An 11,519-nucleotide genomic window follows, 5' to 3' on the forward strand; every position below is an offset into this window, starting at 1 on the left:
TGCCACCTTGTCGTGAAGGCTGCTTCAACCTTCTCAAGCAGGATCGATCTCTCCAACTGTTGTGCTCTCAAGCAATTTGGTTATCCTCTTAGGACTGTGCCTATCATGTTTAATTACAGTTGTTTTTTGTTTTTTGTTTTTTTTTAAAGAAGTTTTCTTTCTTTGCTGGATCTTGAACTCCTGAGGGCAGGATTCACCTCATACAGTTCTAATCAGAGAATAAATATGTAATAAATGTGTATTGAATTAATGATGCATGGTTGAAAATTATAGTCAAAATGAAGCAAAATAGGCAGAAAAAGATGAAGGAGAGAAAGTCTTCAGTAAGATAGAGGTGCAAATATGAGGTTCAGTAGGAGAAGACTCAAAGAGCTTTAAAGTAGTTGGGTAGGAAGAATAAAGAAGATCAAAAGAAAGAGAATGTGAAGAAGGAAAGATGGCGAATAGAGAAAGCCAGCAACTTAAAAGATAAAAATGTTCAGAACACAAGCAAAGATGGGAGTAGAGGGAGGAGCTCAAGAAACATCCAGGAAAATAAGCAAAAGAGGATCATTATCTCCACCACAAGGTTGGAGAAATGTGGAAAGAAGAAAGAAGGAAGGCCCAGGAAAAATACTCTATCATTTATCTATCTACTATCTATCTATCTATCTATCTATCTATCTATCTATCTATCTATCTATCATCTATCTATCTATCTATCATCTATCTATCTCTCTATCTATCTATCTATCTATCTATCTATCTATCTATCATCTATCTATCGAGAGGGGGAAGAATCCAGATTATGGGGATTAGGATTAATGGGTCAATTTTTGTTGGGACTGAAAATAAATAGTTAAAAATATAGGGAAGAGAGGGAAGATTAATATTCAAAATAATCAGTTCCAAGTGTAGGGTACCATTGTGAGACCTTGCAAGAGGAAAAACTCGAATTGCTCTTGGAAAATGCATGTGGCAGAAAAAGAAAATGCCAGGCATTGACTTTACAGTGCATAGCAGGTCCCGCACTGGATGCTTTGTAAATTTATTTCTTCAGACTAAAAGTGTTAATCTTGGCCTTTTCATTCCTGACAAATGAAAGCACATAAACATGCTCTTTTAGTTCTTCACACACCTGACTAGCAAATGGACTATAATAACTGGCAAGTGGGTGGTGAGAAAGGAATAGCTGTTAATATCTAAGCATGGACTATTATTTTAGACAGTTTGTACTAAAAAGGGAATCCATTTGGTGAAAGTTTAAAAAGAAAAACAAAATTACCTAAAAGAGAATGCTAAAGCATGACCATTTGTCAATTTTGGCCCCTTAGCATCCTACTCCTTTTTTCTTTGGGGAAATACCACCTATCGTGATTTCAGAGGGAGGTAGGAACTCATCTCCATCTCCTATAAGGTGGGCAGACAGTCCTTGCCTCTGAGCTCTGACAGGGGGAGCAGGTGTGTGACCTCAGCTCAGCCAAAGGATGCCCCACTCCGAACTTGGGGTCTTTAGGGAAGGATGTAAAAGGCCAGAATGGCTAGAGATCATGCATAGTGGCGGCAGTGAGATACAACGTCTAGCAGTGCCCAAGCACCCTGCAACATGCTGTCCTCACCAAAGTCCCTGATGCGGGACCTTGACTGAGCTCTGACGGATTTTAGCTTCTCTTGCTGCTTGTGCCTTCCCTGAACATCCTTCTTCAGTCTTCCTCAATTCTCTTAGCTACCTGCTACCCTTTCAAGAGATTGTTTTTGTGTTTGAGTTTGCCTAAATTAGTTACTGGAAAGCCTCCTATAGACTGAATGTTTGTGTCCCCCCAAATCCATACATTAAATCCTAATACCCAATGTGATGGTACTTGGAGATGGGAGGGCCTTGGAGGTGATTAGATCATAACGGTGGATCTCTCATGGATGGAATTAGTGCCCTTATACCATAGGCCCCAGAGAGGTCCTTGCCCCTTCTACCATGTGAGGACATAATAAGAAGACAGCCATGTAGGCACCAGGAAGCAAACCCTTACCAGACACTGAATCTCCTGGCACCTTGATCTTGAACTTCCAGCCTCCGGAACTGTGAGAAGTAAATTTCTGTTGTTTATAAGTTACCCAGTGTATGCTATTGTACTATCAAAGCTTGAAAGACCAACACAAAACTCAGGCGTGTTTGCAGTAGTCTCCCCTCCTCCATGGGGGACTCATTCTAAGTCTCCCAGTAGGATGCCTGAAACCTCAGATAGTGCCAAACCCTATATATACTATGTTTTTTCCTATACATACATGCCTACCATAAAGTTTAACTTCTAAATTAAGCATAGTATAAGATTAACAACTAATAATAAAATAGAATGATTGTAACAATATACCATAATAGAAGTTATGTGAATGTGGTCTCTCTCTCAAAATACCTTATGTACTGAACTTACATTTCCTCTTCTTGCCGTGATGTGAGATGACAAAATGCCTATGTAATGAGATGAAGTGAGGTGAGTGGCATAAGCTTTGTGATATAGCATTAGGTGATTATTAACTTCTTTTTGTTTTTTTTTTCATTTGACATGACAGAGAGTGCGAGCACAAGCAGGGGGAGCGGCAGGCAGAGGGAGAAGCAGGCTCCCTGCTGAGCAAGGAGCCCAATGCGGAACTCGATCCCAGGACCCTGGGATCATGACCTGAGCCGAAGGCAGACCCTTCACCAACTGAGCCACCGAGGCATCCCGAGGTTACAATTGACTTCTGATGGTAAGTCAGAAGGATCATTTGCTTCGGGACTTTGGTTGACTGGGAGTAAATGAAATGGTGAAAAGTGAAGCCATGGATAAAGGGGGATTACTGTGTAAATTATCTCTTTTGTGTAACAAATTACCCCTAAACTCAGAGACATAAACAACAGTTTCTGTGGGGCAGGATTCTGGGAGCAACTTAGCTGGGTCTTCTGGCTATGGGTCTCTCACAAGGTTGCAATGAAGGTGTCAGCCAGGACTACGGGGGGTGGGGAGGTCTCATTTGAAGGCTTGACTGGATGAGGAGCCATTTCCAAGCTCACTTATGTGGTTGTTGGTGGGGTTCAGGTTCTTGTGGGGTGTTGGACAGAGGGACCCAGTTTCATGCTGATTGTTGATCGGAGGCCTCCCTTGTTTCCTTGTTATGTGAGTCTCTGCATAGCACATCTTACAGTATGGCAGGTAAAGTCTCGGAGCAAGCAAGAAAAGCCAGAGAGAGAGAGAGAGAGAGAGAGGAACTTCTGTTATCTGAACTCAGAAATAGCATCCCATCATTTCGCTATATTCTGTTTGTTTGAAGTAGCTCACTACGTGCAGCCCAGACTCAGGGGTTGGGATGACATAAAAGCATGAATACAAGAAGGCAGGCTCTTTGGGAGCCATCTTGGAAGCTGCCCATCACACCGTGATCAACACACATGATCTCTGTGGGTACTTTAGGCACATGGTGGGGAGCCAGGTGAGGGTAGAACACAGGAAAAAAGTGGGAAAGAATCAGGAAATTCAGGAAAAAGTAAAACTTTAATGGAATCCATGCAAAATAGGTTATTGAAAATATTTCTTAAGAATAAACAGAGAAGGATATGGGAAATTTGAACCTCTTAGGTCAACAAGTTACATCCTGAACTTCTTAGGTCAACAAGTTACATCAGAGTTTATACCATCAGAAATATGCATTAATAGCTGACACAACACTTAGCCTGTAATAAATAGGAGAAAGGGGAAAAGTACTTACTATAGTCACCAGACGGGAAAGAGGCAGAATTTCTAGGAAATACCCAGAAGAAAGCATTCCACAAAATACGGCATGATTTAGTGTTAAACTATGAAAACGCAGGGTTTAACATCCAAATACATGAGGTGGAGATGTGATTGGGGAAACTGGCCAATTTGAAGGCAGGTAAAAATCATTAAAGAAGAACGGTAAGATTGATGATGTGGGCGTGTTTCTGTACCAGCAATATAAATCCATTTGGAAAACTATGCAGTGAATTGAAAGCCAGTCCAAATGTCTAGTCAATAAGAAAAAGGAAATCAGCTCACAGAACTCTGTTCATATGCAGTTGATGCATCAGAAGGTAGATTGCAACTTCCAACTATAATGAATATTTGTAGACAGTCAGAATACAGAGTCAATAGAAAATAAATGCAGAAGCATGCTGGTAAGAATGGAGGAAAAAAAGGGGGAAATTAGGGAAGGAGGCCCCTTTGAAATCCTAAGGGTATGTTTGGGAGAAAGAATCATGCAAGACAAAATTAAGAAGAGAGGCTGGAGGAAGGCAAGGAGAAAATAAAAACTTGGGAAATACAGGGGGCGGGGTCCCTATGGAACTGATTCTGCCTCATCAAACGTTTTTAATTCCATTTTTTATACATAAGTTATAACTGGCAACCTCTGTTGAGACTGTTTTTTTATTGCCTTATGGAAAAGCAAGGCCAACATGATTAAAAGGCAATGTATTCTCTTCCCAGGGAAGGGGAGCTGGGAATGATGAAGCCAAGGCTTTTCTTCAGAGTGACATTTTTATGTTACAATTTTAATAAAAAATAAAGAAAAGGAGTACGAAGATTAGGGAAAACATTTTAGGTTCCATCTTCCTCACTTGGAATGATAGTGGGAGGGGTCAGTGCCCTTTAAGAAGAGAAACGTGATCCCTTAGAAAGGGGCAGGATATGAAAACAACAAAACAGCAACACAGAAATTATCACGTGGGGCATAAAGAGGAGGGATGTGAATACCCCAAACGGATAATACTAGATAGATATCCTAAGAGAATACCATTCAAATAATGTAAGGTCTGGATGTTATGGGAGTAATGATATGAAATAGAAACTGCTATATTTTGCAAGTATATGAAGTTTCTAGGGTTTGCAGTGGCCTGGTAATATCAGTCAAAAAGAACAAATGAGGGCTTGGAAACCTAGTGGCCAAAGGAAATAAGATATTTTTCTTTAAAGAGGGGACAAGCCCAGAGAAAGACAAATACCATATGATTTCACTCATTTGTGGAATTTAAGAAACAAAACAAATGAACAAAGGAAGAAAAAAGAGACAAATCAAAAAACAGACTTTTAACTCTAGAGTGCAAACCGATGGTGACCACAGGGAAGGTGGGTAGGAGGAGGGGGAAACTGGTGATGGAAATTAAGAGTACACTTCTCATGATGAGCACTGAGTCATGTCTAGAACTGCCGAATCATTATATTGTACAGCTGAAACGAATATAACACTGTATGTTAACTACACTGGAATTAAAATAAATTTAAAAAGATTTGGCAATTAAAAAATAAAAAGAGGAGACTAGCCATGAATAAGGGCCAAAGGACTATACACAGAAAGATGAAAAACTCTGATAGGAATTGTGTGATTAGAATTTTCCCTTTAAAAGAATATCGACTCCCACCTATTATGTATTGAGCCTACGAGAGTCCCAGTGTTGAGGGTCAAATCGCATCAGTGGCATGTGTCCACATGGTGTCAAAGGTGAGACTGAGAATGATCACTCTTTCTCTGTTTTATATCGGTATCCACTTATTTCTCCATCTATATTTTGACCAACTTGAGAAATTTCTTTGGAAATTCCCAAATAGGGAGTTATGACTATGAACACTGCTAACCTCACATGGTCTTAGCAACAGAAATAGGAAAAAAAGAGAGGTCAGAAAAGCTTTCATTCAAAAAAATTTACTTACTTTTGAATTTGGTGATTTTATATTTATAAGCATGAAGCTATCAAAATCACAAACGGTAATATTGGCACGGTGGGCAGACAAGAATGGGATGTCTGTATGCAGATAAAACTTAGTCGATCTGACATTCTCTCATTAGAATTCGCTATTAATTGATATCTCTGCATGTCTTAATTATAGTGGTAATGAAGGTTCATAAATATTAATTCAAAGGTACCAAAATTTGTGAAGTACCTTCTGAATCATCAAAGACAGGTTAGGTGCTGTTCACTCCAACTTCACAGATAAGTGAATTTACGGTGTTGTAATTTTTTGAAAAGTGTTCATCCATATAATATAGATCATCCATTTTCAGGCTGCAGGATAGCAAATAGTTTATTCTGTTTAACTCTGAACAATTCCCAAACATATATAAGAAAAATCCCTATTCCTAAAAATGCTGTTATTTTTATACCATGTCTCTAGTGTATATCTATCTCACTATAGCATAAGAAGTATGCTTCTTATAATATGAACATCTCCCCCTTTCTGAAACCCCAGCTTTATAAGAATCTTTGCTGCATTTTCATAGAAGGCTAAAGAAAAAAAAATTCTCAAAAATTTTTTGAGATCAAGTGAGATCAAATTATAGTGTTTGAATTCCTTGAAAATAAGATGCTAGAAAGCCATGATATAGATCATCGTTTCTTTTAATGAAGAAAAATACTATTCATTTATTCTAACACCAGTATAGCACAGCAAAAATATATCTACATAATTTTAAAAATTAACTTCCAAATGACTGATGCTCAGGGATGGTTATGCTATGGATAGCTTCTAACTTTTAAATTTAAATTTTATCCTTTTTCTTAAATGTAGTTGCCACTCACCATTATTGGGTTTCTTTTACTTATGTCCAGATTTTAATGGCCAATATTTTGGTTTTTGCACGCTGTAGTGCTAACCATATATCCTGGTATTTTAATAATTATGTTAAACTATGACAACCGAAGAACCTACTTGTCCTCATTTGTACAAGAACTGAAATATAAAAAATTTGAGGTATAAAACAAATGACATGATCTACTTTAAGTGTATAAAATTAATTCAGGTGTAGCATCTAAAACTTTAAAAATATTTATCCATAGACATCATTATGTAGACATAACGTGAAAAATTTTGATTCTTATAAATTTTTCAAAACGGGAGAAACGTAATTTGCCATTTTAGGAAATGTGACTATTCCCTCTTTATTTCATTATCTACAAATTTTATAGTTCTAATTACAGTGATTATTTTTAGTTTGTGCCAGTAAGTTCTACAAACACCTAATATTGGTAACACTTCAGAAGATGGATTCAATCTCTTAACTGCTTTTTTCCTTTATGGTCTCTTTTAATGGTACATGCTCATTTTTTGTTAGCTGATAACTTACAAATATCCTTACATTCTTTAGAATTTTCAAATGAATACTACCTGGTTTTTCTAATGTGCTACAACCTATTTCCTTGAGATGTTGACTCACCTTTTAAAAATACCTTCAAAAGTACCTTTTGTTACTTGCGAATGTCATTCTAGTATAAGATCTCTGTTTTCTCTTTACAACTTCTGTAGTAAAGAAAGGATTTCCCCTCTTTTTTAATTGTTTCAGTGGATCAACAAGGACCATTGGGGTGCTTATGAAGGTCTCAGAAAGAAAAGATGACTGTGACAAACTATGAGCGTTAAATGCTACTATACATGATACAATTAAAATTTTAAAATTTCGCTGAATGACACATAATCATAACATAAATGTAAGTTATGGAAGTTATATAAGCACAGCATAAATGATGTATACTGTGCAATTTTTAAAACATTCCTTTCTTGATATATTTTACCACAAAATAGAAAAGTGCTTATGCACATATATCTGCAATTTTAAAAAGGGACTTAATGACTCAGATTTTATGAAGGGAAAAAAATGTCAAGTTAATAAGACTTAGTGAAAAAAAAGAAACAGACTGAAAACAGAATTTATTATTCATAATGGCAAAATACATTTGCTATATTTATGTATTCAGTACAGACTTTCCCATGTGAAGTTCTTAAACGATTTTGCAGTCAAATATTACTACCCATTTTGTAGATTAAGAAAAGTGGTGGGGGATGGTTATGGGAATAGGGGATGGGTATCAAGTAATTTATGGAGGATGACACAGTGGTCGAGTAAAGGAACTGGGAACAAATAATAGTTTCTGTGTGCTAAAAACATTGCCTTCCCATATGTATCACTGACATTTTGCACAAATGTCGATAAACATCTGTCAACAAACGTTAATTTAAAAGCCTCTTTTACATCATTCTAATGTTAATATGTTAATATGCTAGTATACACGTGTGTGTAACACATACATATTTTATATATAAAACACATTTATAGTTTACACACACACACACACAAGACTCAGATGGGTTTTGATGCAACTTTGCCCCTTCATATGATTTTAAAGGTCTTTATAAATGATCCTCCTTAGAAAGCTTCTGGGAAGTAATAGGGCATATTACTCAGGCAGATAGTACACTTAGATTTGAAGTAAACTTGTAATACCTTTTAAAAAATCTGGAACCAATCTTTAGAACAATCTGAAAATGTTACATAAAATTGTAACATAGTATAGATAAGTAAAAGAAAGTAAAACATATGTTAAAGATATATTTTTTTAAATCATGAAGACTATTTTCTTTGAAATTGGTTTAGACTCCAGATTGCAACTTTGACACTATGACTTAAAACATACCAAAGAGATTTATGTTTTGCAATTGACATTTTAAATTGAAGATTTACTTGAACTGGTACCTAATATGTTTTGTGTAATTAATTCCTTTGAGGTCAGTTTTCATAGACACAGAACTCCTTTAACATTAATCCCTCCTTTAGCAATATCTTTATTGTTGGAATTTGCAATTGAAAAAAAAAAAGTTAATCTTTTTCAAAGGAGGTTTTCAGTCCCAGGTATTTTATTTGTTTCACTGACAGAAGATTTTCTTAAAAATGCAAAATATCTTAAAAGTGGATGCTATGGAGTCAGTGTAAGAAAAAAGGTGGAAATTAAATAAATCAGGCATTAATAAGACATGGAAAGTTTAATTATATAGATGCTTAAGTTCTTAATGAAGGGACTGAATAATGGAGGGTCTGTCTCATTTTAAACTTTAGACTATTATTCAAGTTATTTGTACACAACACTTAAAACTCATAAGCCTTATATATTTATCTTTTCTATTTATTTATGGAATTTTGCATAAATTACTTGGTGGCTAACATAATTTGATGGATGATGGTGTTCAATAAACTGTTGTTGCATGAATGACATTTTGATTGTAGCTTAATTTCCAGTTTTGATTTAAGAATGGGGAAAATATAGCTAAAAGTTGGGACATACGTAACTGAGCAGATAGTGGTTTGCTATCCCCCAAATAAATTTTATTAAGCAAGAAAATGTTTTCTAATTAGGCATGCTTACATATTCCCAGTTGTTAATTATGTTCTCTTGTGTTGGCAAATGAAAGACGGAAACACAATTTTCCCTCTTTAGCATCTGTGTTGCCTTTATCATATATATTGGATAGTTTGTATATTCTTGATGTCTATTTATTTATAAAGCATGGAAAGTAATTTTGAGTCTACTCAGCACTGCTTAATGAAAGCGAGCACTCACCAATTCCATGTAATTGATTAATTCACATGGCATATAATGGTAAGGAATGCTGAATCAGTAGGTTTTGTCTACCAGGGTAATACTTGGCCCTTCAAAAGGTGGGATGGTCATGTTTGTCTTGGGCTTCCAGACACCTTAATGAGTCATAAGAAAATACGTGTCCTGTCTTAAAAAAAATTCTTTTTACATGTTATGTGTTATTACTCCATCCATGAGCAATGGCACTCAAGTATTTGCAAAGTTGATGTTTTTTACTCAGAGTCTTGATGGTGGCTTGGGCTCATGAATAGATTTTGGAGTTTATGTTTAGAGAAATAATTAGTGGTTTTCTTCCCCCCCCCCCAAACATTTTTATTTAAATTAAAATATTTAAAGAAATCTTGCAAAAACATTTTCTCTGTGTAGATTAATTTGTGAGATTAGGTAAAAAGTTATTTTTGTCTTTTGGAGGGTTGGCACTTTAACTCCCCCTAGAAATACTATGTAGTACTATCCCAAACTGGCATCTGAGACTCTTGAAACAGATCTACATTCTCTGATCTAAGGGTTTTAGTCATCTCTTACAGAGGAAGGCAAGAGAAATATTAACACTGGGATGAGAAAGAACAATCACAGACTAAAATAGACAAAGTAGTATATTGAGGAAGAACGAACAATATCAACCTACATAGAAGACAACTTTAACAAATTAATTTAGCTATGCTTTTGTAACATGTTAACAGTTTTTCACATTTCAGTAAAAACAGGTTTAGATGCTATTAATATTTTGGATAGTATCACACATAACTTGGGACCACACATACCTGGTATCATCATAGCATCCTGCACGCATATGGCTACCACATGAAAGGAAAGCATTGTAAAAACTGGGAGTCTTAAACATTTTTCTTTTCTGAAGGAGTTCTGTGAAATGGAATCGTTATAAAGTTATGTGTAAAATCTAGAATCCCGAATGTTGGAACGTAGATTCTTCAACTAAAGTTGTGTGCTTTATTATTTCACAGCCATGCAAAATTATATTTATTTGAATGCAACTACGATTTCATTTTAGAAATTCCTGTAGATGGATTGAAAACTCATTTCATTATAATGAAGGTGATGGGAAAAAACATATACTGTATCTACTTTAGGGTCAAAGCAGTTTAAAGGTTAGATTGGAAATAAAAATACAACTTCCTCAAAGCTTTGATGACTCTGGGTGGTCTTTATATCTTAATTTTACAGAATGGAGAATTTCTTTTTTAATCTGGTTAAGAACAATACCACTTGTACTAAATTCTGCCCATTTGTGTAATTAATGAACTCTATTCTGTATCTCTTGATTTCCACAAAGACTTGTGAAACTCAGCTCTATTTTGGTTGTCCTGTCTGGCATTTATTGACTTGACAAGCGTGTCCAATCAATAAACAGCAAAAAAGACAACCAAAAAAAAAAAAAAATAATTAAAATATCCTTCTTCCTAGGATAGAAGGTAGAAGAAGGAAACACGTGGTGGTTTCTTGTTTTGGGATGGGAGCAGGTGAAATGTTAGAAAGCAAAACTATCTGAAAACAAACACGAATCTCACCAATCTGCAAACATTCCAATATGCTTTAGAAACTATTATCTTGTTCACATATTCTTAAGTGCATATTTTCTTACCTCTTGCTGTTTTTTTTTTTTAACCAAGAGAAAGCTTTATTTTCCAGCCAGAGATCTATGTCAATTTAAGAATGTTATTTAAAGGAGTAAAATGAAAGCTGTCTCGTTTGAATCACATTATGACATTCTTCAGCGTCCCTGACTTTCTCTAAACGAAAAGAAAAAGAAAAAGAAGTCCAAACAACTTGCCTTTAAAAAGATTCCAAATAAGAGAGACTTGGCAGGTCTGTAAAGATTTCCCGAGTGTGGACCACAAGAACAGCCACACTTTATTTTAAAGTCCGACAATGCAAAGCCAAGCAATGCATTCCCCTTTTTGCCCCCTCAAGAATAAATTGTTGCCTCCTTTTACATCCATCCTACCAGAAGGGGGACCTTTCCACTTTCAGATGCTCCTCTGCTTTAATTTCTGAAGAGAAAAAAAGCGAGCAGAAGAGCCCCGAGATCCGCCGTGGAGCTCTACTACCACTTCGGCGGCGGCGGCGGCGGCGGCGGCGCGGTGTGTGCGAGCGGGCGGGCGCG

Source organism: Phoca vitulina, unplaced genomic scaffold, assembly GCF_004348235.1.
Source record: "Phoca vitulina isolate PV1807 unplaced genomic scaffold, GSC_HSeal_1.0 scaffold24, whole genome shotgun sequence".
Lineage (NCBI taxonomy): Eukaryota > Metazoa > Chordata > Mammalia > Carnivora > Phocidae > Phoca > Phoca vitulina.